The following is a 27,912-nucleotide window of genomic DNA, read 5'->3' as shown; positions in this document are numbered from 1 at the left end:
CCGGATAGCCGACAATCTGGCCCCCCGGGGGGGGCAGGTTTTTGAACCTGAGCCCTGCCTTCCTGTTGGTTTCCTTAGGTGCTTAGCACCTTGTTGCATGGAGGAAAGGGTGAGGTGATTGCTCACACTTCACCCTTCCTCAGTATTGAGTTGCACAGACTGCGTGTCGCACTGGCTTGGGGGAAGGAGAGGGGCACCTAAGAGGGGGAGGCAGTGGTGCCCCTCTCCAGGCCTGCTGATGATAACAGCAGTTACCCTGCCTCGCTTTGGGCGGCCCTAAAGCATTGCCCAGAAGGATTGCAAACTGTTACGTTGGTAAAGACAGCATAGAGTAACCACAAATCACAGGTAAACTTGATAAAGAGCCTAGACACTCTGGTGGGGGCTCACGAGCTATGTCAGTGTGCCGCTCTTATATCTCAGAGGATCAGAACCCAGTGTGCTGATCAGATTTCAGTTAAGAGCAGGTCATCGAATCAATGCATTATGCGTTGGCTCTAAACACGGATAGATGATAGCGGGAGAGAGCGGGCTACACAGACTGCCCATACCCAGACATGTGCTAAAAATGGATTCCCATCTTACAATGTAAGGAATGTTATCCATGAGCCCATCTCTGCTATCATACCTGGCTAAAATCATTATCCGTGGCATGTGCTCCATCACAAAATGTTGGCTGTGCGGCATCATCAGAGCAATTGCTCATTAGCCCTTGGAATGCCCAAAGACAGCTGATGTCTAATCCACAAATTAGGAGTTTGTCCACTCGCTGCAGGGAGTCAGGGCTGCAAAAGTGCACATCAAGTCCTCCCGCCTTCAGTTTAGCTTCATCTTTTGCCAACTCCGATTACTGACATCGCTTGTTAGCGCTGTAATGATAGCCCAGACTTTGGGTCTGAGACTTTCCTAGAAGTACTCCCGATTCCGTGAACTGGGTGTATTTGGAAGTGGAATGCCTCACTAGGTGTTGGGCAGGCACAGCAAGATGTGTGAAAGCTGAGATTAAATGAGTGATATACAGATCCTTGAATATGACCCTTTCAAAGCACTTTGAACTCAGAGAGCCATTCCCAGCCGAGGACAGACAGACAGACGTCATGCAGTTCCGAACTTCTGAAACTACCCTTCATAAAATTACGGCGGGTTGATAGCTCTGTTAACATTGCTCGATGACCCTGGGGATCTCCACTTCAACGCTTCAATAAAGCGGGTGTGGCGTGCCTGCTGGACTATTCCCTTTCCATCTTCCGCTAAATCGTAGGATTCTTCTTAGGGGTGGCGTAGAATTTCTGGAACAAAATGGCCAAAATATTGTGATAATACTAAGGGAGTAGTTTCTTACCTGTAACTCCATTTCTCCAGCGTTGGTATCTTTCATGGATTCACATGCTTAGAATATTCCCTGTCGTCAGGCTGGGAACCCTCGGTATCTTTATTAAAGCGTTTTCCATGGGAAAAACTCAACACTTTTGTGTCCTATTGACGTCCTTTTGGGACGCTTACGCATGGCCCAATAGGATGTACGTTATAAGTAGCCCCGCCCCCGCGGCTCCCTTCAGATTTAAACCCCCAAAGTAGAGGCAATATCACGTTTGCATTCAGGGGAGGCTGGCGGGCGCCTGTGAATCCATGAAAGATACCAACGCTGGAGAAATGGAGTTACAGGTAAGAAAATATTCCCTTCTCCAGCATTGAATCTTTCATGGATTCACATGCTTAGAATATATTACATAGCAGTATCCTTATATCTGGAGGCATGTAATGCAAACCAATATCATAGGAACGCAAACACAGAAAAACCACAAGAAAAAGCAACAACAACCATGGTACATTAAAACGGGTACCCCACTCTGTGGGGGCTTACCTTATAAAACAGGTGTTGCAGGACTGCATGTCCCATCTGCACATCTGCTCCATGCTGTTGCTCTAGGCAGTAATGCCGAGTAAATGTATGCAGCACTGACCAGGTGGCCGCTTGACAGATGTCCACCAGCGGAATTCCCGACCACAATGCTGCTGATGATGTGGTGGATCTTGTCGAGTGAGCCTTCGGATGCCTCATCGAATGTTGGTAGCACAATAGAAGAGTGCTTATGGAATGTAGTTGGTACCTTCGGAATAAAATGAGGGTTAGTGGCTAACTCCACCTTGTACTTGAAGAAACGTAAGTATGGGGGAACAATCATCAGCGCTTGCAGCTCCGACCTTCTTCTTGCTGAAGTAATGGCCACCAAGAAGTCAATTTTCCACGGCAAAAATATCAGGGGTGACGACGACATAAGCTCGAATGGAGCCTTCATTAGCACCAGATTGTGACTCCAACCAGGAGGGAACTTCTTGGCTGGAGGAAAAGTCTGAAATAAACCTCTCAGAAAATGTTTGACTAGTCGATCACTGAACAACGGAGTTGAGTGCCTCTTCCAGGTAAACCTAGAAATTGCCGCCAAGTTAACTTTTATGGAGGAGAAAGACAAACCTCTTCTCGCCAAGTGTAGTAAATAAGACCCAACTTGCTCTGATGAAATGTTTAGAGGGTCCACCCCTGGCTGATCCTTACACAACACACTGAATCTTTTTCACTTGCATGCAGATGAGACATTCGTGGACGGCGTCAATCTCTAGAAATGTTCAGCGTACCAAACTCGGAGAAGTCAGGAGCCAAGCCGTCAGGCTGAGGGAGCCCGGGTTGTGATGCCAAATTGCTCCTTTGTCTTGGAAGAGAAGGTCCGGCGTCACTTGAAATCTCTTCGGTTCTGCCACTGATTGATAGATGGAGCAGGTCCGAAAAACCACGGCTGCCTGGCCCAGTGAAGGGCAATCAGAATCACACGGCATGATATTTCTGAATCCACTGGAGGATCTGTCGAATGAGCGGAAAAGGAGGTAACGCATATGCGAACTTGCCCGTCCACGGGAAGGAGAACGCATCCCCCAGCGAATTGGGCTGCGGACATCTGCTGGCAAACTGCTTGCACTTTTTGTTCTCCTGGGTTGCGAAGAGATCCAGCGAAAGACGACCAGATTTTCTGAATATTCCCAACACTTGCTGATCGCTCAGCTGCCACTTGTGGAGTTGGCTCATCTCTCTGCTGAGAGAGTCTGCCTGTACATTCCTCACCCCTGGCAGGTGAAACGCCATGATCCTTATGTCTTGTTCGAAGGCCCAATGCCATAGCTCCGGCGCCTCGCTCGAAAGCATTCTGGAATGAGTGCCACCTTGTTTCCTGAGATAGAACATCGTGGTTGTGTTGTCCGTTAACACTCTCACAACCGATCACCGGCAAAAACGATCTCAGAGCCCAACGAAAGGCTCTTAGTTCCAGTACATTGATGTGAAGGTTTGCTTCTCCTAGGGACCATGAACCTTGAACTTGTAAAGACTCCAGATGAGCTCCCCATCCTGTTTGGGAGGCATTCGTCACAACTGTGGCTTGAAATTACGGCTCTAGCAGAGGCATCCCCTTTGTTAGATTGTGTGAGATTTGCGACCACCAAAGATCTTCCAGTAGGTCGCTGCTGATCATCATGTTGTCGGACCACAATCCGTGACTTTGAGACCACTGGTCCGCCAGAAATTCTTGTATTGGCCTCATGAAGAGACGACAGTCTTCACTAATGGGATACATGACGCCATGGCTCCTAGAAGCGACATGTAGCCTCTGACTGACACTCTGGTTCCAGCTCTCCACTTGAGTTTCTGAACTCTCTCTACAGAAGGTTTTACCAGTCCTGACTGGGTTTGGAATTCCGCCCCCAAAAACACCAAGCTCCTGGAGGGAGGGAGAAAGGATTTTTCGCAGTTGACTGCGAAGCCCAACCATTGTAGCAGTTGCATGGTAACGTCGAGTCTTGCCTGCGCCGCTGCCGGCGACGAGCCCCTTATTAGCCAGTCGCCCAGGTAAGGGTAGACATGATGACCTTCTCGTCGTAGCTATGCCGCCACCGGGGCCAAGCTTTTCGTAAACGTCCTTGGAGACGAATTTAGACCGAATGGGAGCACTTTGAATTGGTAATTACTCTGACCCACCACAAACCTCAGGAATGTTCTATGTCGCCGATGCATTGGTATGTGGAAGTATGCGTCTTGTAAGTCCAACGATGCCAGAAAATCCCCCGGTTGTATCGACAGGATGACCTCCTGAAGTGTAAGCATCTTGAACTTCAGGCGTTGTCGAGTTTTTTTGAGAGCTCAAAGGTCCAGAATGGGTCAGCACTTGCCGTTGTTTTTTTTACCACAAAGTAACGTGAGTAGACCCCCAGGCCTCTCTCTGCCACCGGAACCAATTCTATAGCCCCTTTTTGCAGCATAAGCACAACCTCCTGCTTTAAGATGTGAAGATGGGGTTGCGCCGAATACACAGGAGGAATGAGCGATGGCGTGATATTGAATTGCAAAGAGTGGCCTAGTTTCACCTTGTCCAACACCCAACGGTCTGATGTAATCCTTTCCCATTCGTTGACGCAATGGGACACTCTGCCTCCCAGGATGTCTTGAAGATTATCATTGCTGAGATTTTGATTGCTTACTCTTCGTAGACAAAGACTGTCCTCCTCTCCTTCTGGAAGTCTGGAAATCCCGACTTCTCCGTATCGCCTGGACAGCTCGCCTGTATCCCTTGGAGGAGTATGCCGATCTATTGAAATTCTGGTCTCTGGATGTGTCAAATCGAGAATTCCCCGAAGCTCCGCGGAAGGGGCGAAAGGGTCGAAATGCTTGTCCACTTTGTAATGCCCCCAGTGATCTTGCTGTATCTAAATCCTCCTTCATGCCCTTGAGGGCTTTGTCTATCTTCTCCCCAAATAACTGCTCACCTTCACAGGGCATGTCCAGCACTTTATAATGGACTTCCGGCCTAAAGTCTGTACATTTTAACCAGGTCTGCCTTCTTAGTACCACTCCATTATTTATTTGCTTGAATGCCGACTACGCCAAATCCACATCGATGTTGATGCTGTGATTTGATGCCTCCCCACCTTCACGCGCCAGTAGCATATCTGTCTTTCAGTGTTCTTCGGGCAAGTGTTCCAAGATGGGGGCCAGGCGATGCCACATTTCACGGCCGTGTCGTGTCATAATAGCTAACGAGTTAGTCGCCTTGACCGTCGTCGCTCCCACTGTTAAGACTTTCTTACCAAAGGCATCCTGTCTTCTAGCTTCACTGTCTGGAGGTGCTGTGCACTTGTGTTGTGATCTAGCCTTTCTGCTAGCCGCCGCTGACACCACTGATTCAGGAGAGGGCTGTGTGGTCAAACACTTAGGTGTAGAGTCTGGAGCCTTAAACATTTTTCTAGCCTGCCCTTGATTGCAGACTCTGAAAATGGATGGCGCATGGTACGCAAGCCTTCATGCCAAACGTGGTCCAGAATCGGGACCCAGAAGATCGACTTCCTTCTCTTCCTCATATGGTCAAATAAGAAGCATTCCTTCCTTTCTTCCTCTGTGGTCAGACCAAATTCAACACAGGCTTTCGCCATTGTCGCATGAAAGGCTCCGATGTCATCTGGAGGGTACGGTTGTGCCGGGCTTCTAGGAGCTTCCACTCCTCCATCCGATTCCCACGTAGGGTCTCTTGACGGCGATGATGAAATGTCCGAGATAGAGTCCCTGGGACCTTGATCCGACTCCGAGTCCTGTAGCTCACCCTCTTCTGGATGTGAACAGAGAGGTTTGTCACTGACCAGACGCGAGAGCGGCAACTCAGCCGTTGATATTGAACGTGGAGCGGGGCCTGCCGCATCGACGAGGGGTGTCACCAGAGGCACACCCATTGGAGGCAGCCTTGCATCCAACTGGCTTAAAAGGGACTGCAGCATAGATAAAACTTGTAAAAACAACATCGACTGCAGATTTAGTAGAGAAGACATAGGAGGAACATCTTGGATCCCTGACGTCATCGATGGGCCAACGCCCTGTAAGCCGAGAGCTGTTGGATGAACAACCTGTTCCCGCTTCTCCTCCATCGACGAGACCGATAGCGCTGAATTGTGCTGTAATAGTGTATCCGGCAGAACTGCGTCATACACTGTCGGTTGCCAAGTCTCTGGCGAGTCCACCGTTGATGATGAAAACCTGAGAATTTCTACTTCTCCCTTATCGATCGCCGCCACTGGTGTCAGCGACGCCACCGCAGGGATTGACTGTGTGAACTGTATTAAAGCCGTCGATGACGGGACTCCCGTTGACGGCACTGGCGGTTGTGGCGCAGAGTTTTTAGACGATCCCACCTTTTTTTCTAGGCCGGTGTCTTGAAGATTCCCTACTTGAGGAAGACTTATGATGGTCCCCTGAGGAGGAGCGCCTTAAAGGGTCCTTCCCATCCTTTTTTGAAGTAGATGAAGACGAAGATTTTTCTGGCTTACGGCCTTGGTCCAAACAAACATGTTTTGATGATGAAGGAGCGTCCTTCGTCCCTGAAGAGGAATGACTCTTCTCCATAGGCCGCGGCTTCTTCGCCGAGGGCACAGCGGACACTGACCGGCGAGGGACCACAGGGGACTTCAGTCTGTTCGATGCCAGACTGTGCACCAATCCTACCTCAAAAGGAGGGTGGGCCCCTTCGTTCAGCCACGATATTAGATGCCGATTACGGTCTTTCAACGTCTTTTGCGAGAACCCTTGCAGATATCACAGGTGTCCGCAGAGTGATGAGGGTAGAGACAATAAAGGCAATCCATGTGCTCGTCCCCCTCATAAACTATCTTCATTCCACACGTGGTACACGGGCAGAACAACGCTTTCCCCGACATTGGGAAAGAAAGTACAACCTAACAAAGTGTTAAAACACAAGGTGATCCCGACTACTTTGGAGACGGTTGAAATCAGAAGGGAGCCACGGGGGCAGGGCTGTTTATACCGTACGTCCTATTGGGCCATGCGTAAGTGTCCCAGAAGGATGTCAATCGGACACAAAAGTGTCGAGTTTTTCCAATCGAAAACGCTTTAATAAAGATATCGAGGGTTCCCAGCCTGTCGACGGGGAATATTCTAAGCATGTGAATCCATGAAAGATCCATGCTGGAGAAATGTAGGGACTTGCTCATAGCCTGTGAGGTGGTTGACTCACAAATGAGCCACCTCATAGCAAATGTTATTGTCCTGATCAAGTGATATTTAGAGCCATATCAGTCAGATTAAATTACATAGTTCCTGTCCACATTTCAGATCCTATCTCTTTTGACAGGGTATGATCAAGCTAGCCAAATACCCAATTGAGGTAGTTACTTATAGAACTCCCTTTATTTGATACTAGCAAGCCTGCTCAACACTATTTGAGAGCTGTCAAGGGATTTGTGAGACTCTAGTCGAAGTCTCCCCAAGCTTTTGTTAGCAATGAAAGCATTTGTGGGTTGGATAGAATGGTGAGCAACTTTCATACTTTGATGTAATGTATCGATGTTCAGTTGATGTTAAAATGATTGCTACACAAATCATAACTGTACTAAGCTTACTACTGCTAATAGAACACATAAAATATCAGTAAATAATAGTCATCTCATCCAGGCGCAAATATAGTCCAGACAAGTCGCAATGGACTTTAACATTCCGTTGGTATTTAAATAGAATGCTTAGTGATTTAAGTGGCCGATGGGGGATTCTTAGGCACACAAGGCCAGCAGAATTGTTCAACAACTTCTCCGAATGTAAAAAAATAAATAAAGTTGGAGTTCCCTGCAGGGAAATGTTCAGCACATTTAACGTCAGATGTTGCATGCTTAGCATGTTTGCACAGTAACATCAGTCATAAGTTGTCACACTTTAACCAAAATATAAAGGCTTGTTTTGACCCCACCCCAAAGGGATTGCCAGAATCTTTAGTGGCATATGCTGCCTTTTTAGGAACACAGTACCATTGGACTGGTAGAATTTAAAAATCACTTCAACAAGGTCTTGAGGTGTGTTACCCCTAAGAATTATTTTGTAATGTAGTGGCAAATAGTGTTTTTCAAAGCACCCAAGATCTGTTACATTGATGACAAGTGATAAGGAATAAAACATATTTTTTTCGGATGGATGTGGGTGCTCTTTCCCCAGTGGTTCATCAAAATGTGGAACATTTAAAGACCACAGTTTAGGAGGGTTATGTGGTATTTCCTTTACATTTTGCGCATTATATGGTCATGGGTGTATACCTCAGGAGTTAGGGGTTCACCTTTGACCTGGGGTCTGCCTGCACTTTGCAGGTGTAAACATGTGGCTGGACCGACTTAACCATTCATCTTTCAAGGTTTATAAATTGAGTACATTACAATGGGTAAAAATAACATCTGTTTTACAGCATGTAGAAGCAGGAGGGATCAAACACTATGATTGGTTATTTATAACGCGCAGACCCGGGGATCGAACCCTGTGTTGCTCCATGTCGTCTACGCTTTCAAGGCGAGCGTGTTGCCCCTGAGCTATCCTCCCAAAACAGTGAATAAGTGTCTAATGATTATTAAATATGAACTATATTAAAGCAGACAAAAATATTGTCATATAAAAATAATTTTCAGCAACATAAGTGGATTTTTATTGCAAGCTACAATAATTATTTAATTGTGCTCAATCTGGAATTAATTTACCTTGACTGCCCATTAGCAATGCGCCGGATAGGCAAAGTACTGAACCATGAGAATGTATCCACCTGGACAGTACATTACAAGAAGTGTGCAACATTTGTGACAAATACTATGCATTCAAACAACAAACAAAAACCTTACATGTAAAACAAAATTGTGATATGCAAATAGTTTCAGACACGAGCATGTGGCATGCATGCCACTTATTTGTCCAATATGAAGTTACTGGCTGTACAAAGGCACAGAAGTTAGTCATTTTCACCAAAATACACACACAGTCCACTGGTTCAGTTATTTTTCCCATAAATGCTCTTCCCTTCTGGACACAGAATAAAAAGATGAACATTTCTTCTGTCATTAGTTTCGAACATTTTGGATAATAAATGTGCTTTACGGCAACAAATACAAATCTTAGATGTACAAAAGAAGCAAGTTGAGTAATGGGTGCTGCGGTCCCTCGCAGACGAAGAAACTGCGAATACAAAGAATGTTGCTTGTCAAACATTAGAGGAAGGAGGCCCAAGCTACCCAATGGCGTTCCCCGATGCTGCTATTAAACAGTCTTATTCAGTCGTGGTGCATGCACCTATAAGCTCGTCTTTAGAACGCCAAGTTGACTTGGCGGGCACAGTGGCTGAGGAAGAGACTGTAGTAAATGCGCTGGATACTCTTAACTCATCCGGTTCCACTGCTGTTGTTCCCTTGCTGGCTGAGGTAAAACCCTCTTTGGATGTGGCTATTTTTGAGGGTGATAAGAGGAAACAAAAACTTAAACACTTAAAGAAATGTAAGAATTCTTAGGGTGTTGGCTTGAAAGGTTCTCATAAATGTCTCTGTTCTATTAGGGATGACATTGAGGAATCATGCGAATCCTAGAGGTTTTCCTGCAGGATCCCCCAAATCTACTCCCCTCTATCACACTTAAGATGGGCAGTTCTAAAAACCAGAGTGAAAGTGAAAGAGTAGTAACCTAAAGTTAATTTCAGGCTCTTCTTCAGTAGTGGCTAGTCCACCTGCAAAACCAGAAGTAAGCATGGAGACACCTAATAACTTCCTATTTGAAACCAAAGCCAAGGGAACCATTAGTAGAGTCTTTTAACTCTAGTGCATTGACCACCCAGTCCATTGACTTAGATGGAGCATTGGTACTGTCCCTGTATCGTAGTGACTTGCCTGAGGTTCCCTGTGCACTTGGAATTGTCCCTCAGACGCAGCCTCCGAAGCAACTAGATGCACAGAATGTGCGCCTGAATGTATCCCTCTGTTACTCTCCTCTCTTCCTTATGTCCCCTTTGGAGATGTGGTGAATCACGTTCCCAATAAGAAAGCTTTATTTTCGATGCTCGATCAGCAACTGATACTTTGTATGTCTTTTGTCCAACCGGGTACCTCAGGTAAGGGGGTCTCGAGCAAGTATGCTAAAACTAAAAGGTTTCAATTACCACACTTGGGCGATATGTCCCATGAGGCTCAGTCATCAAACGTTGGTAAGCCATTGCCTCAGCCCAGGAACGATGTGGTTTTTGTGTTTTTAAAGCGTAATATTCCTGCTAGGGGATCTTATCCACTGTACAGACAATGCTTTCCAGCTTTACACAGTGAAATCCTGCCTCTAAAATCTTTAACAACAAAGGATTAAGCACGAGTAGAATTTGTGGACAATGCAAGGGTTGATGGAGTCAAACTGGCTTCTACTCGCACTTGGTAAAGAACTTGGCAATGGTGGCAGTGCCTCATTTTGTGTCAATGGGTTATCTTATCTCAGAGTCACTGGAAGCCGTTTATGGGAATGATTTGCCTGTAGTAAGGGATGTTGAACGCCGGTCAATTCCACTTGATCCCTTGGTGATCTCAGTAAAATCTTCTGACCCTATGACTCAGGAAGGTGATGCTAAACATTCATCTAAACGCTCAGTTACATATGACGGGGCTTTTATAATTAATTCCCTGCACAAACAAGGGAGGCCCAAAAATCCCCATAAAGTTGGGCAAAATTGAGAGAAGGTCACCAAGATAATCTCTTGAAATTCCCGGGGCTTTTAACATTTTAGTTTAGAAGCTAGTGATTTTCTCTAACGCTGACGTAATATGTCTACAGGAAACTTTAATGATGGACACTCCGATTATTGATGGTTATTCCGTTATCTACGAGTCTGCTAGTAGAGGGCCTAGAGGTAGGCCATTTGGGGACCTAATAAGTACCTGGCGTCTGGCCCCGGGCTCTTTTGTAGAAAAGCTTGTGCTGGATAGAGCTGATATACTAGGCATGAAAGTAATTTGGTGGGATCTGACCATCGCAACCTGTAAGATTTGTAATGCCTCAAATGTATATTTCAATCCGGCCTTTACCAATTTGTCTGATTTTTTGGAAACTATTTTAAGTGTTCTTATGTCTTTTAAAGAATTGGAAGAGCTGGATTTAATCATGTTAGGCGATTTTATTGCCGAATGTTTAGATGACATTTATTATATTTTTTTAAATAATAACAACACTTTATCGACTACTAGGAAAAGAGGTCAATTGATTAGACGGGTACTAGATTCATGGGATTTGTAGCTGCTGAATGGTAATATGGCAGGTGACGTTTCCCCCAAACATACTTGGTCCAATGGTCGGGCCTGTTAAACATTGGACTATGATTTTGTTTCAGCGCAAGTAGTAAAACGCTGTCTGGCTTTGGAAGTGGGGAACGGGGTGGCAGTGACGACTTCAAATTAAGGGTCTCTTTGAGATGGCTAGACTATAAAGAAGCTATCAGGACACGTGGATGTTTGATTGAGGTCAGACCAAGAGATCATGCTATACAGTGGCGTCCCGCCATGGCCTCAAGATTTAATATACAGCATGGGATACCACTACAGTGGTACTTTTAAGCAAGCCCCTTTGGCTCACCTGCTCATGTCACTATATACGATGAGGGTCTATTAGCATCTCGAGGAATGCCTGTCATCTCCCTCTGTATCATTTGTTTAGTCTGCCTACCAGTGATAATCAGGTTTTTTAGCATAGTTACTGCTTTGTATGCCTCATAAGAAAGAGTATTTCATATATGACCAGGCCACTGAACCCCTCAAGCTTGTCAAGGGAACAGGCTAGGAAAAGTCATCAACGATAGCATCAAAATAGGGATCCTTCAACATAGAACATGAGCAAGAGCACTATGCAATTGTCATAGGTGGGGCAGGGAGGGCGAAGCCGCAGAGTCTGAAATATCTGCCATTTGAAAGAGCTCTAGCTTTCCCAGAACTAAGAACCCTTCCCGGGCATGCTGAACCCGGGTGTCAGGAATGATGGAGGGGCTCCAAATGCCCGTAGCTCTTCTTGAGCAGGAATAAAAGGATGGCATTGTCTCTCTGGTGAGAAAGAACCGCAAGCCTGGTGGAGTGCATTTGGTTGCCGCAAACCTTGCTTTCCAGTGAGTCTCATACGCCTGGGATCCAGTGCTGGTATTGAGCCTGTGGGTTGAAGGGTGCCATACCATGCCCTGCAGGATTGGCACCAGTCCCCCGATGTCCACTGTGGAGCAACCAGAATCCCCGGCACTAAAGGGCCAGGGTCAGAGTGCCAGAAGTGAGTAGCCAACCGTGGTGAGTCTTGCAGTCGTGGGTGCCTGCACTTAGGACCGAGAGGAGCCATGAAAGGAGGATTGGGCAGCACCCCATCCCCCCATATCTGGGGGACCTTTGGACATACAAGGTCGCCACGTGCTGCTACTGGATTTGGGAACGAGAACAGCATTCTCTAACAGGTGCTCAGTGCCTCCCCGCCCTCTTTCCTGGGAAATTGCATCTGTGCCCTTGGAGGGGCAAGGTGGGGACTCTGCTATGTAGATGCAACTGAAGATGAGGTTTCAGCAATCTGTCAGGTGCACAATGGGAGGAGTTGTGTTGGAAGCGTTCTGTCCTGGATCTACTAGCCTCAATGGAAGTGAAATACTGGAGACCCCATAAGGCAATTATTATAGAGCATTCTCTCATTTTAGGGCCCAGTAGAGAAACCCACACACTGACGAGTCTGAAGATCAATGCCACCAGACAAGTTGGCTATAAGCTGAATAACGCTGCTAACTGAATCTTACTCTTTGCTCCGACCACAAGTGTTACTAGAAGGTGGTCTCAAACCACAACAAGTATTGCTGTCGGCAAGTAGACCTGTAAAGAGACCTGTACCCCTAAATGAGTTCTGCCCATCAGAGAAAGGTAACCTGTGCAGAATGGATAGGCAAGAGCAAAGGAATAGAGGGGATGCAGCCATAATCTAGAAGGATCTTTTGGAATACTTAGGGTCATTAAACGAGGACCTAACTTTATCTTTTTAAATCAAGAAATCCAAGACATAGACAAAACACTAACTGCCCTATCCTGAGATCTCCGACATTTTGATGCTCGAGACCTCAGTACAGTCTGTGCAGGAGGACGTGATCCACATCCAGAAAGGGAGAAGAAGCAGACGTGAAAAAAACACATGTTTTTACGCATTGAGATGTTTTCTTACTTTGGCATTAGTGCATTATGGACAACAATAATGAAGAGTGTGTTCTTATGAGATAATGAGGGCATGTATTGGCACAGCTGGACATGAACATGTTTTCTTTGAGATCCATTCCTACCATTATGGGCAAAACCGACATGAGTGTGTTCGTGTGGCATTACTGGCATATATTCCCACAACCCACATTATAAAGAATTTTGACACTGGCAGAATATTGGCATATATTGTGGGGAAAGGTATGAAGAAAATGTGTTGTTGGTCAATTCTCCTGTGTATTGTTGGTGGCTTGGCATTTATGTTTTGTAATGTGTTACCCTGCAAAATGCAATGATAGATTTGATGGGGCTTTACCCAATTAAAAAAAGGTTTGCTGTAAAAAATCAATTTTGAATCTATGATTTAAACAAATTCTTTGGGGAGAGGGAGTAACACACAGAACCGGCCTGGATTGGTTGCGGCTCCGATGCTATGACCGATCACTCACGCACGTTGCTATGGCCGGTCACTCACGCACTTTCCGACACAATATGTATGCCTCCCAAATGAAATATTTATCAGCTGTCACTGGAGGATGCGAAGGATGCAAGAAGCCAAAACTTGCACTGCTTTGTGGGCTGACCCAGAGGGACCCCAGGCACGAGAAGACTCTTTCAGTTTCATGTGCTTTACAATGACAGTCCCTGTGCCCCCTGTACCAAAGTCTCATGATAAAGGAAAGTAGTTTGAGCTACAATTCTGTCTCGCCTGGTCACTGATCCCTGTCACCTTCATGACAAAAGTAAACAGACCATGGGACCACTGCTGTATGCCATCTGAGTCCTTTGATCACTCACCATTTTAGAGGACTAACTGAGTTACAATGTTCAAATACTGGCCCCACCCATGTTTAAGATTTCCCCGTAGACATGGGGAACTATGAGTCGGCGGAACAGTAACTATATACAGCTTTATTACTTCTTCCATCTTTGAACAATGATTTAGACAAATATACGCAGCTTGCGGTAGATAGAGAATTTGACCGAATTTTTCAATGCAACTTTCAATTTTTTCAAGAACTAAGTGCTCTGCCTTTTCACTTCTGGTTCCTTTTTGCAAGACTGTTCGTAGCCTTCTATCTTTTCCCCAGATTTTTTCAGGGATTCTTCTGTTTCTAGTCCCGCTAGAATGTCCTTTAGCTTTTTGACCATTTCACTTGTAAGTGAAACACTCACCTTTAGTTAAGATGCTGAACACACACTTCCTATGACCTCTGCAAAGCGCTGCACTCATTCTGAGCTACATGTTCACATCTAAATAAAAGTCTTTGCGAGCCATAAATATCAAGTGGCCTGCAACCTTCTTCGGATACTCTAACAAAAGCAACATGCAATCCTGTGTCGAGACAACCTATAGGAAGTGTATTTGGGCCCCAACTAGTGCCTAATAGTCAGTCATTTGGTGTCTTCTGACATCCTTCTGATTCAGGTTCACTTCCAGAGGCCCGATAGCAACCGAACTGATCTCTCTCACTGAAGCCACGCATGAATGATCCAATGTATGTAGTTCTTTGCAGGATAGGTCCAGACATGGAGGCCTTGGATTAGGTCCAGGTATGCATGCACCTTCTGCCCATTGCTCCTTTTCCTGGTGGGGGCCTTGCATTAGGTCCAGGCATGCATACATTTTCTGCCCATTGCTCCCTTTCCTGGTTGGGGCCTTGCATTAGGTCCAGGCATGCATGCACTTTCTGCCCATTGCTCCCTTTCCTGGTGGGGGACTTGCATTAGGTCAAGGCATGCATGCATTTTCTGCCCATTGCTCCCTTTCCTGGTTGGGGCCTTGCATTAGGTCCAGGCATGCATGCATTTTCTGCCCATGGCTCCCTTTCCTGGTGGGGGCCTTGCATTAGGCCCGGGTATGCATGCACTTTCTGCCCATCGCTCCCTTTCCTGGTGGGGGCCTTGCATTAGGTCCAGGCATGCATGCACCTTCTGCCCATTGCTCCCTTTCCTGGTTGGGGCCTTGCATTAGGCCCAAGCATGCATGCACTTTCTGCCCATTGCTCCCTTTCCTGGTGGGGGCCTTGCATTAGGTCCAGGCATGCATGCACCTTCTGCCCATCGCTCCCTTTCCTGGTGGGGGCCTTGCATTAGGTCCAGGCATGCATGCACTTTCTGCCCATTGCTCCCTTTCCTGGTGGGGGCCTTGCATTAGGTCCAGGCATGCATACATTTTCTGCCCATTGCTCCCTTTCCTGGTTGGGGCCTTGCATTAGGTCCAGGCATGCATGCACTTTCTGCCCATTGCTCCCTTTCCTGGTGGGGGACTTGCATTAGGTCAAGGCATGCATGCATTTTCTGCCCATTGCTCCCTTTCCTGGTTGGGGCCTTGCATTAGGTCCAGGCATGCATGCATTTTCTGCCCATGGCTCCCTTTCCTGGTGGGGGCCTTGCATTAGGCCCGGGTATGCATGCACTTTCTGCCCATCGCTCCCTTTCCTGGTGGGGGCCTTGCATTAGGTCCAGGCATGCATGCACCTTCTGCCCATTGCTCCCTTTCCTGGTTGGGGCCTTGCATTAGGCCCAAGCATGCATGCACTTTCTGCCCATTGCTCCCTTTCCTGGTGGGGGCCTTGCATTAGGTCCAGGCATGCATGCACCTTCTGCCCATCGCTCCCTTTCCTGGTGGGGGCCTTGCATTAGGTCCAGGCATGCATGCACTTTCTGCCCATCGCTCCCTTTCCTGGTGGGGGCCTTGCATTAGGTCCAGGCATGCATGCACTTTCTGCCCATCGCTCCCTTTCCTGGTTGGGGCCTTGCATTAGGTCCGGGTATGCATGCACCTTCTGCCCATCGCTCCCTTTCCTGGTGGGGGCCTTGCATTAGGTCCAGGCATGCATGCACTTTCTGCCCATTGCTCCCTTTCCTGGTGGGGGCCTTGCATTAGGTCCAGGCATGCATGCATTTTCTGCCCATTGCTCCCTTTCCTGGTTGGGGCCTTGCATTAGGCCCAGGCATGCATGCATTTTCTGCCCATTGCTCCCTTTCCTGGTTGGGGCCTTGCATTAGGCCCAAGCATGCATGCATTTTCTGCCCATTGCTCCCTTTCCTGGTGGGGGCCTTGCATTAGGTCCAGGCATGCATGCACTTTCTGCCCATTGCTCCCTTTCCTGGTGGGGGCCTTGCATTAGGTCCAGGCATGCATGCATTTTCTGCCCATTGCTCCCTTTCCTGGTTGGGGCCTTGCATTAGGTCCAGGCATGCATGCATTTTCTGCCCATTGCTCCCTTTCCTGGTTGGGGCCTTGCATTAGGCCCAAGCATGCATGCATTTTCTGCCCATTGCTCCCTTTCCTGGTGGGGGCCTTGCATTAGGCCCGGGTATGCATGCACTTTCTGCCCATCGCTCCCTTTCCTGGTGGGGGCCTTGCATTAGGTCCGGGTATGCATGCACCTTCTGCCCATCGCTCCCTTTCCTGGTTGGGGCCTTGCATTAGGTCCAGGCATGCATGCACTTTCTGCCCATTGCTCCCTTTCCTGGTGGGGGCCTTGCATTAGGTCCAGGCATGCATACATGTTCGGCCCATTGCTCCCTTTCCTGGTGGGGGCCTTGCATTAGGTCCAGGCATGCATGCACCTTCTGCCCATTGCTCCCTTTCCTGGTGGGGGCCTTGCATTAGGTCCAGGCATGCATGCACTTTCTGCCCATTGCTCCCTTTCCTGGTGGGGGCCTTGCATTAGGTCCAGGCATGCATGCATTTTCTGCCCATTGCTCCCTTTCCTGGTTGGGGCCTTGCATTAGGCCCAGGCATGCATGCATTTTCTGCCCATTGCTCCCTTTCCGGGTGGAGGACTTGCAGTAGGTACAGGCATGCATGCATTTTCTGCCCATTGCTCCCTTTCCTGGTAGGGGCCTTGCATTAGGTCCAGGTATGCATGCACCTTCTGCCCATTGCTCCCTTTCCTGGTGGAGGCCTTGCATTAGGTCCAGGCATGCATGCATTTTCTGCCCATTGCTCCCTTTCCTGGTGGGGGCCTTGCATTAGGTCCAGGCATGCATGCACCTTCTGCCCATTGCTCCCTTTCCTGGTTGGGCCTTGCATTAGGTCCAGGCATGCATACATTTTCGGCCCATTGCTCCCTTTCCTGGTTGGGGCCTTGCATTAGGTCCAGGCATGCATGCACTTTCTGCCCATTGCTCCCTTTCCTGGTGGGGGCCTTGCATTAGGTCCAGGCATGCATGCACTTTCTGCCCATTGCTCCCTTTCCTGGTGGGGGCCTTGCATTAGGTCCAGGCATGCATACATTTTCGGCCCATTGCTCCCTTTCCTGGTTGGGGCCTTGCATTAGGTCCAGGCATGCATGCACTTTCTGCCCATTGCTCCCTTTCCTGGTGGGGGCCTTGCATTAGGTCCAGGCATGCATGCACTTTCTGCCCATTGCTCCCTTTCCTGGTGGGGGCCTTGCATTAGGTCCAGGCATGCATGCACTTTCTGCCCATTGCTCCCTTTCCTGGTGGGGGCCTTGCATTAGGTCCAGGCATGCATACATTTTCGGCCCATTGCTCCCTTTCCTGGTTGGGGCCTTGCATTAGGTCCAGGCATGCATGCACTTTCTGCCCATTGCTCCCTTTCCTGGTGGGGGCCTTGCATTAGGTCCAGGCATGCATGCACTTTCTGCCCATTGCTCCCTTTCCGGGTGGAGGCCTTGCATTAGGTACAGGCATGCATGCATTTTCTGCCCATTGCTCCCTTTCCTGGTTGGGGCCTTGCATTAGGCCCGGGTATGCATGCACTTTCTGCCCATTGCTCCCTTTCCTGGTGGGGGCCTTGCATTAGGTCTGGGTATGCATGCACCTTCTGCCCATTGCTCCCTTTCCTGGTGGGGGCCTTGCATTAGGTCCAGGCATGCATGCACTTTCTGCCCATTGCTCCCTTTCCTGACTGGTGCTGTACACCTCTGTCACCCAGAAAACCCAGCTCTTGCTAGTTTCTGGGTCCACTAAGGTTGAATACACCACCTCTACTGAGCACCTGAAAGGCTAGCCGCTGTCTGTGTCTAGACCTTGTCACTTCATTGTCACTCCTCAGAGGCGGGACACCACCCTTTTATACTATGAAGTGAACACCATCTGTGTGGTTTGACAGGTTTGAAGCAGTTTGGCAAAGGATGCCAAAGAGGGCTGGTTTTGACTGAGCCAGGGGAGTTTGTATCCCTATAATATCGCTAGAGATGTGTCCATATGAATATGCTGCAGTGGACCACACACTTAACGTCTAGAAGTGATCTGAGGCACAATGTTGGCCCACCCATTAGATGACAAGCTGGAAACTTCTTCATGCGCTACACAATGCCACCCACACATAAAGCCTCATGATCCACCAATGACAATGCATAAAGCATATGCTGAAAAGATAGTCTAAAGGTTTGAACGGTTGTCTTGAAAACGGGGGAAGCCGTGGGAGCTGCGCTTGACCCTCCCCTTCACTACCTTCTTTCAGGATGAGCTAAATATGCCTATGGGGGCCTGCAATTCAAACAAAATGAAAGTCACTTGCCCTCTGCTGTATTTGTGTAAACTCTGAAGACTGTAGCATGGGTTATGCATAGAGATATTGCATGGCATCATAGCAGGCAGCCCTCATAATATCACCTGCACCCTGAAATGTCCCACTAGCACCCGCATATATATGCAATATGGCACTACTGATACACGTTTCATTTTGATTTCTTGCACAAAAAATATGGTATTTACTGTTGGAGGAAAAACGATTGACCTAATATCTTCCGGCACTCTTTAAAACTAGTGATAAATCTACACGTGCACACAGCACACCATGTCTTGCTAGCCAAGAATCAATTATCACTAACCAACGGCTAGTAACGAGTGCACAGTTCGTGCAGTGATCACGTAGATTTAAACAGGCAGGACCCCTCTCCTCCATGTCAGGGGTATCGTTTTCCCCACTCCCACCCCACCTGCACATGCGAAGTCATGGCTTTTACTGAGGCGACAGACACCGAGGCGGCAGGCTGACCCTGTCGGTAACGTGTTAGTGCCTAAGGTAAGGGTCCGAGCGAAGCGAGAGTCCCTTCATGTGTCGGCGGCGGTGCCGTCCAAAGTGCACATCGCCATTAGCACTCGTATAGTTCCCTACATGGGTGCTAAGATCCTTAAATACAATTTAAAAAAATGAAAAGTTACCTTGTGGTACAGTGCAGTGACGCTTAGCAGTTCCCTACGTTCCTTTTCTATGTTGATGACCATCACGTTATGAACAAGGAAACAGACTTGGGAGACTGCAGCGCTGCGTGGCACCACACCATAAGGTAGGCTTTATTTTTATAAATACACACTCCTAGCACCCGCGTAGTCACTACACGGGTGCTAAGAGGTGAGCGGTTAATGGGGATGGAGGGGATGGGAAGGAGGAGCAGGGAAGGGAAGTGGTCACTGGCGGGCAGCACCAAGGTTGCTCGGAACTCGGCCATGTACCATACAATACAACTCCGACAACTTCCGAGCATCCTGATTGGCCAGTGTCCCCTTTCAGAGTGCTAATGAGGTTTTCAACACTTTCTCTCCCCTGATATGAACATGCAAACAACATTTTTTGAGGGAGGGGCAAACGAATATAAGCTAGTCAGATATTGAGGTACAGAACCTTGCAGAAATTGAGTGAATGATAAAATTAATGATTGTTTGTATACAGACTCAACTGACCACTTTGAAATACCGTTTTTGGCTGATCACTTCCCCAAGTAAACCTGAGATAGAAGCGCATTAGTTGAACACAGGTGACCAAGCTACGGAAAATCCACACATTTTGATTGAAGCTACTGCAGTTCTATAGTTAGGGTGCCATGACAGAATTGGTCGTATATTTAATTAATTAATCTTTTGTGACAAGCTCAATCCTGGAGACCAGTATCTAAGCTTGGGACCAGGATTACTGCCAAGACAACCCCATTGTCCCTGAGCTATGCCCCTCAGTATAGGAGGGATCGAGCTGGAGACACATTTGAATGCTGTCCAATGATAGCATTAGCTGGACCAAACCGGTTTCACCAGCTGAACTGCAATGTGCACACCAGCATGTAAGCACTTCCTATTGTGTACACGTCTGGTGGTGATGACAGGGCTTCATGCGAGCAGGACAGGTACATTGCGGAGAAAATCAGCAACACGCTTTGGAATTTGAAATTGCCCAGAAAAGGCCAACAGCGCTTTGATAAACAATAACGCACCTACTGTAAACCTGCAGTCGTCTTTATTCTGAGATAAAAACATTGGCGGGGAGGACGGCTCCCATAGATAAGGTTTCCCAGAATGAAGCCTGAAGTGCTAAGAGATTCTCATGGCTGGGGAGCGACCCACTGCCAAAACAGAAGAAGTGCAGAGTTAACCATTAAGAAAAGGCCTCTGATGTAAGAGAGGTGTCGGGGTCGGGGACGGAACATGGATTCCCACCTTCCAAGGTAGTCAGGGCACTGGAGAGTAGGTGGCAGGGGCAAAGGCAGAAATACAATCATGAGAGGGACAGGTATACCAGCAACATAATGTGACTAAGGTGAGCAAATCGCACCAGTCCAGCGAATCACAAAGGCCCGTATTCATGGAGAGGTTTCCAATGGGGTTTTCCTATTATAAAATGCTTCTGTGAATTGGGCCCAAAATGAAGTCACCATCAGCAGGTGAAGTCTGTGCGAAAACAGCATAGGTGTACACAGGCTCAACTGACCACTGAGAACAACCTCTTTGAATAGTATGTATGTTCAATGAACTGGCTCAAGCCACATGAAGTGTTGTGATCAGCATTTACCTGGTCCCTTAGTTAAATGACTGAAATGAAATCAATGAAGAGGAAAGCTTCCCTGATAAGGTTCCAGCTCAGCACTGTTGGCTGCTCGCTTATCCCGGGCAATGGCTCGAACCTTGTATCCAGGATCCTTTCATCCACTGCATCTATGTGCCTGAGAACAGTGCTCGCTCTGCATTGTGGACAAGGCGTGTATTATGCAGGCACTTCAGTCCCTTCGGAATGAAAAGGAGATACCTACTGGTGCAGCGAAAGCCAACGTCTGGCATGGTAGTATAGCCTATCAGATAATTGGGGTCAAAATAGGGACAGGATGTGTTGATGAGATGACTATTTCAGGCGATAAAAAAAGAACATATAGAAACGTCCCTCTTAAGTACAGCAACAAACCTTTGGACCTTTTTTGTGCACTCCTGCATGTCAGACTCTAAACTGCAGCCCTCAACAGCTGCGCACAGATTAATTCTGTCGCCCGCTCCTGCCAACCACGTGCCCAGTTCAACACCTAGGCTGAACTAACTATTGGCCTAGTTCTGGTCGTTCTGGTCGTCGACACAAATGCCACCTTCTCTGTTTCTGGGATCATAAGTACAAACCTTTGCATTCATTAACAGCCTAAATGGAGTTCCATGATCATCCAAGTCTGCATGTTTCAACTGAGCGCAACAAGCAGCTCCTATGTTGTTGGCATCAGAACAGAAAGGCGCAACCCTGGTTGGATACCGATCCTACTCTGAGGAGCACTAGATAACTTTCTGCTTAGAATGCATTACTCTATTTCCAAACGGTTGTATCCGGAACCATCACACAGAGCCATAAGGTGAGTTTATAACATTTTTAATCAGTAAGCTTCAACGATACAGTGCGCACACTCTACACCTCCAAACTCGTCTCCAACCGTGTTGATTCAGAACAGGTGGGTTCTGAATTCCAAACCTTGGAAATTAGAATCCGAACCTTACAATGTAACGCATCCCCCACCCCAACATCTGTATAAACCAAACAAACCAAAAATAACAAAACAAGGAAACATAAAGAAAAAAAATGTAAAAACATGACAACCTTAACACATTAGAACACTACCCATTTCAGCCTTCGACTCACAACCATTCACTGCATGACATAATCTCCTAACCACACTTGAAGTCTACGCAACCTCCTCATTCCACCTCCAACCCCAGCACTACCTCTGTAGTACATTCCAATGGCTCGTCCATTGAGCACGAGTTCCTCTTGCGTCAATCATCGTTCCGCATCCAGCACCTTCCTCGCTTGCTACCATTGTTCTTCCACAGCATTCTGAATCCACTACCATCCCATCGCACTACTCTGTTGAGGTTCCACATTGAACCATTTTCACAACTCACTGCATTCAAAAAACAATTCCTTGACCTCCACAGGGCCCAAAAACGAGATTCCCCTTTACCTACAAACCAGCTACTTTTTATCCTCACCCAATCTCCTTCCACCAACTCATTCCTTGATCTCCCATCATCCTCCATCCTTCTCTTGTACTTGTCCTGACCATGTTTAATCTGCCAAATGACCTCTCCATAATCCACCACACAAGATTTCCCCTTAATGCCCATCTTACTGACATATTCTGACAACATCGTCCCTCTAAATTGAGCTCCATTATCACTAATGACATTGTCAGGGGTATCCCTGCTTGCAGACAACCTGACCTACAATTGTCATGTCACCACTTCCTGGCTACTCACATTGCGCGTACATTTCACTTCAGGCCACTTCGAATAATAATCTATCATTACCTAGAAAACCTCGGCTACTCTTATGTTCCTGTCGGGCCTCAAAATGTCTGCACTTACCTTCTTCCAAGCACGCGTCAGAACCTCTATTGGTGTAATGGTATTCTTCAATACCTCACAACTTTTGTCTCAATTTCTGCATGGCCATCAATTTTTTACAAATCTCTCCGCTGCCAAATCAACACAAGGCTGATAATATTTCTCTCTCGCTTTTTGTTTCGTACCACAAATTCCAGGATATCTCTCATGTGCCAAATGTATTATCCTATCCCTCAACAATTCCAGAGGCACTAAACTCTGACCCTGCATCACTTCATCACCCTTCAACGACAACTTTTTGTGTTAAATAATTTTTATTAAACATTTGCATAATAAATAACAGTATATGATACCAGTGCATTAACATAACTATAAAGTAGTATCAAGTGATAAAGATACAACTGAACAAACAAGCAATATAATTCATATAAGATCCAACCAGTGTACCAAGATTAAAAAGTGATGAAACATATTAAGAAGGTAAGTACATATTATGAGAAAAATCAATACTTTTAAACCATTTGATGAGTAGACTATAAATGACAGATTAATAAATATGTGTGCCATGAGAGATGCCGTAAACAATAATTAACAGGACAAGACATATAAAGAATTATTTTTAGGAAGAGGCAGCAAGATAATCAATAAAAGCTTCTTCTTCTCCTCCTCCTGCTGCTTACCAGATGCAGCTGTGTCCTTATGGGACACTCTATGGGCTACCCAAAGGTCAGCCGCAAAGGGCTGTTTCTTAGGATCGAACTCTTTAGAATCTGCCAAATGCTGTTTGAGTTCAGGGGAACATGAAGCAAAAATGTGTTCCAGCATGACCAAATGGATCATGCCTTCAAAGGTGCTAACCTTACAGCCCTCTACGCAGCCACTCAGGTTTTTTGGGTAATCAGTGACAAACGACACCCAAGTATTCTTTTCTTTCTTTTTATAATCTCTAAACCTCTTTAAGTGTTGGGCAGGAGTTTTCCCAAACTTTACGAGGAGAGTCTGCTTCAATTTAGCAAGTTCCTTTCTATCAGCCTTTGACATTTCCATAATGGCACTGCAGCCTGACTGGGGTAGCCTGCTGATTAACCATGCAATTGTATCAGACACACGCACCTTTTGCACTTCACAATCATACTCAAAGATTTATAGCGGATCAGTGATGTCATTATTTTCATCATATTTACTGAGCAGATCCTTTAGAAATCTAGCATGTGATGAGAATGCAGATCCACTCCCAGACCCTCTGGAGGAGCCATCCCTGCAGGCTTGCAAGTATCAGCTGATGATGCCTATCCTTCAGTTTTTCTATCCTATTAAATTCCAGCTTGGCCATGTTGGACTCAAGCTCTTTCTGCCTGAGTTTGAGCTTCTCCTTTTTAAGTTCCCAATCGATTTTAGCCTTAGAATGTGTCAAAGAAACATTAGTAGAATCCTCCTCCTCCTCTCCACATTGACAGTTACAATAAGTCCATTACTGCTGCTGGGGACAGCCCAAGCACCTTCTGCATCACCATTGACTGGTAAAGGAACTATGCTACTTTCCTCATGATCCAGAATTCTCTGTATTAGATCAGTATTAGATCATACTTGTTTCCAGAGGATGGCAGTCCTCTGTCCACACACACTATCTTTAGGTTATCCATTTTCAAAGCACTAAGAGGATATGGTGACTGTTTCCATACTTTAAACAAGAGTAGGTGACTATTCTATTTACAAGTAGGTTCAATTAAATGTGTACTGTGTAAGTATAATCAGGAATCTACCCCAGCAAACAACACTGGGGTACCCAAGACCTTATCCTCACCCCTTTAACACCAATTTGTTAAGATGGATTTCTAAAATCTGGCCTGCTGGACAGATTTTAGGAGACCACCCTAGTTATAGTTAACAGGGAAACTCTGGGAGTTTAGACAAACCAATCAATGTCAGTGTGGAGAATGATTAAGGCTAAGTGTCAGGAGAGGTGAGTCGGGTCAGGGATCCACAATGAATCCACACAGTGAAATATACAATGATTACACTTAAACAGTAAGTGAGTCGGGTCAGGGGTCCACAAAGAATCCACAAAGTGAAATATACAATGATTACACTTAAAAAGCAAGTACACAAAATACTCTATTTATTATAGGCCCAAAAACACACAATAAAAATGAATCAAGCAAGCAGGTAATATTATCACACACAACTCTAAATATAAAACATATATACAGTCACAGCTGGTTAATACAATGCATACAATTCACCATTACACCTGAAATGAAAGGTAAGTAGTTGGCCAATTGTATAACCAGTCCACAGGAATAGAAGCCCTAACATTATGAGTCCAATATTAAATTAATTGGGGCCTTGTGCTCAAAAATTCACAAAATACCTTTAGAAGATGGGACAAAGTTAGGAAATGTTCCTGTGGGTGTGAAGATTGTTCCAGAAGACTTTCAAAATGATTTACATGTAAGTAAAGTACTTTTCCTAACTTCTAGAGTAGCTTTTTCATCAAACATTTAAAAAGCAATGTAATGTAATATAAATCAAAGTTCTTCACAAACTTAATAATGGAGGAAACAGGGGCACCGGTAAGTATTGCGACTACTCACTGCACTTACTCTTATTTTCCCAAAGGACTTGGCAGGTCGAATGGGGGTCGCAGGATGTATGTTTTGTCACCACTGGATCCAATAGAAGAGGGCCAGGAGCAGCGGGTGCAAGGAAGTTTCCGGTCGGGTCCAGAAGGTGAATGCAACCCTTTCCAGTGAAGAAATGCAGCAAGCACCAAAACAGGACTCTTCAGAACACTCCACCAGATGAGGGAAGGCCGGTTCCAGTGACAGTCACCACACACAGACGACAGTAGGCGTCTCAACCATCGCAAACAAAGGAAACCTTCCAGAACAGGACCACGTTGATGCTGGGACGCTGAAACTTGTCAGGAAGGCGACTTGTGGGACTTGCTGCAGTCCCCCGTAGTTCTGGTTAAAAACATGGAACAGCAACAATTCTGGCACAGTAGACCAAAACTGAGCTGGCTAGTCCACCATGTGGTCTTGGGACACTTACGAAGGATCCAGGCTGGAGGATAGTGAAAAGACCTAGGGACTGGTTGGTCTCACTAGTCCAGAGGGTCAAAGCACCAGCAAGGATCTTCTGAGATCAGGTAGTTCAGCAGGGTTTCACCTGGACAGCAGCAAGAATGGTTGCCAGGCCTCTTCGGGATTCGTCCTCGGGTCTTCCGTCGTCTGCACTGCTAGGAAGAAAACTTGGATCCTCTTCCGATCTGCTGGAATGGCTGCAGGACTCCTCTTCTTATACTAAATTCAGGTGAGTGATCAAACTCAGCCCTCCAATGGCAAGGATCTGCACCACTCATGCACACCAGCGATGGTCCAATCAGGGACCACTGTGGGGCTGACTCATGGATGCACACTAGACACACTGGCACCAGTGTGTGGATTGGGACCAGAAATCCCAGCCCACTTCCTAGGTCCATTCACAGATGGCATGCAATAGCACGTGAAACAGCAGCTTTCCCGGGCCAATGCATGACCATAAACGTTGAATTCCTGACCTGAGAAGGCAGGAAGAAGGCCAAAGAATGAAATGGCTAAAGAACACACGGAAAACCTTGTGGTACAGCCATCTTGGGACACTAGTCACAGTTACTAGTCAAACGCAGTAAATGCGAATTAGATCACTAAAAATATAGAAAAAATTGTAAAAATGTAACTGCTGCCACCAGCTTGTCTTTAGGCACATTTAAAAATAACCAAAAATACCTTTGATGTAAGTCTAGGGGAAAAGACAAAAGGGAAACATAGTTTCCGAGTGCTGACAGCCTGAAGGACTAGTCAGTTTCCCCATAAGGCCAGTGAAGTGAAGCTGAAGGCTTCACTTCTCTGCAAAAAGTCAGAACAAGGTCTAAAACAAAAGCAAAAAGTTTGGGGGTTCATAGAATATGGAGGAAAAGTTGCCTGAAGGAAAAACTTTACTAACAGCTCCAACCACGATCCAGTCTGTCTCGGCACTGCCTCCATTTCTTCGTGTGCTTCAGCTATTTCCATCCTGCTCGTGTAGTCCTCTCTGCAGTCGCTGCCCCTTTTGTTGCCAAAATATATTTTATCTGGAACCATCAGACGGAGTTGTGAGGTGAGTTTATAACCTTTTTAATCAATAAGCTTCATCGATACAGTGACCGCACTCTACAGCTCCAAACTCATCTCCACAGTCTTGATTCAAAACACGCAGATTCTGAATTCCAAACCTTGAAATTCAGAATCCGCACCTTGCACTATAACACAAACCACACTCACTCTATCATCTGGGCTCTACGATGCAGCCTTACTTTAGGAATATTAAAAACTGATAGCAAGATGTATAGTGAGAGGCTGCATTTGGTATAATTAATAGGTTCTACGCTATTTCGCCGCTGTATTTTTCATCGCCATTTTTTTTCCCGAAAAACTCGTTTTTTTTTTGGTTTTTTTTTTGGGGGGGGTAGCCCCCTTAACCCCCCTTTTTTTGTATTCCCTTACACCCACAACCATATATTTAATTTTTTAACCCCCCCCCAAAAAAAAACAAGTTTTTTTCTAAATAAAAACGGCGATGAAAAAACCCGCGATGAAAAATACCGCAGTGAAATGCGTGTATAGCAATTAATAAGTGCAGAAATAGCAAACGCAGGGGAGCTTGAGGTCGTCGCTTGCTACTGTGCTCTATGAAGTGGTGTTTGGCAAAGCAGAATTGAGCTTGTATGGCTGTGAGGTGTGACCTTTCCCGCACTTCCTGGAGGCTGGCAAGTTACGTACACACTGGTGAAATATTAAGTTTATTTGTGGCCGTGCATCACATATGTGTCATAGGATGCCTTCTCATCACTTTCATACCTCAAACTTGTGATATATTGGCTAATCTTTATTTTTTGCAATTGGCCCATTCACTCATTGGGCTATCTTGCACGCCATCACAGTACAGTTGAATATCAACACAATACTGAGCCACAACATTAACGAATCAGTCTCTAGATATATGTAAGCAAGGGTGTGCGATGCAGGAGGTCCACCTCATTATTCAGGAATTCCACTTGCTGACAGTCTAGGTAAGTCTCATGGTAATGGAAATCTGAGAGGCCCTCAACACATTCTTCAGGGATGTTATATGTTGTCCATAAGCAAATCAATACTGATAATAGTTTGACAGACAATGGCCAAAGACAGATGTGCATTGAAACAAAAAACAGTCTATGAAATCTATCAAATCTGC

The 27,912-nt window shown here is 46.4% G+C and overlaps 1 protein-coding gene across 13 annotated transcripts in view; it reads right to left on the bottom strand.

Annotated features, from left to right (window-relative positions):
* Window positions 1-27,912, bottom strand: part of MYBPC1 (myosin binding protein C1) — a 1,087,780-nt gene that overhangs the window by 1,003,960 nt on the left and 55,908 nt on the right. The gene's annotated exons all lie outside the window — the stretch shown is intronic.

This window comes from Ambystoma mexicanum, chromosome 12, assembly GCF_040938575.1.
Source record: "Ambystoma mexicanum isolate Mex_15411 chromosome 12, UKY_AmexF1_1, whole genome shotgun sequence".
Classification (NCBI taxonomy): Eukaryota; Metazoa; Chordata; class Amphibia; order Caudata; family Ambystomatidae; genus Ambystoma; species Ambystoma mexicanum.
Note: the sequence above shows the minus strand (reverse complement) of the source record. Positions and strands in the feature narration are given on the sequence as shown.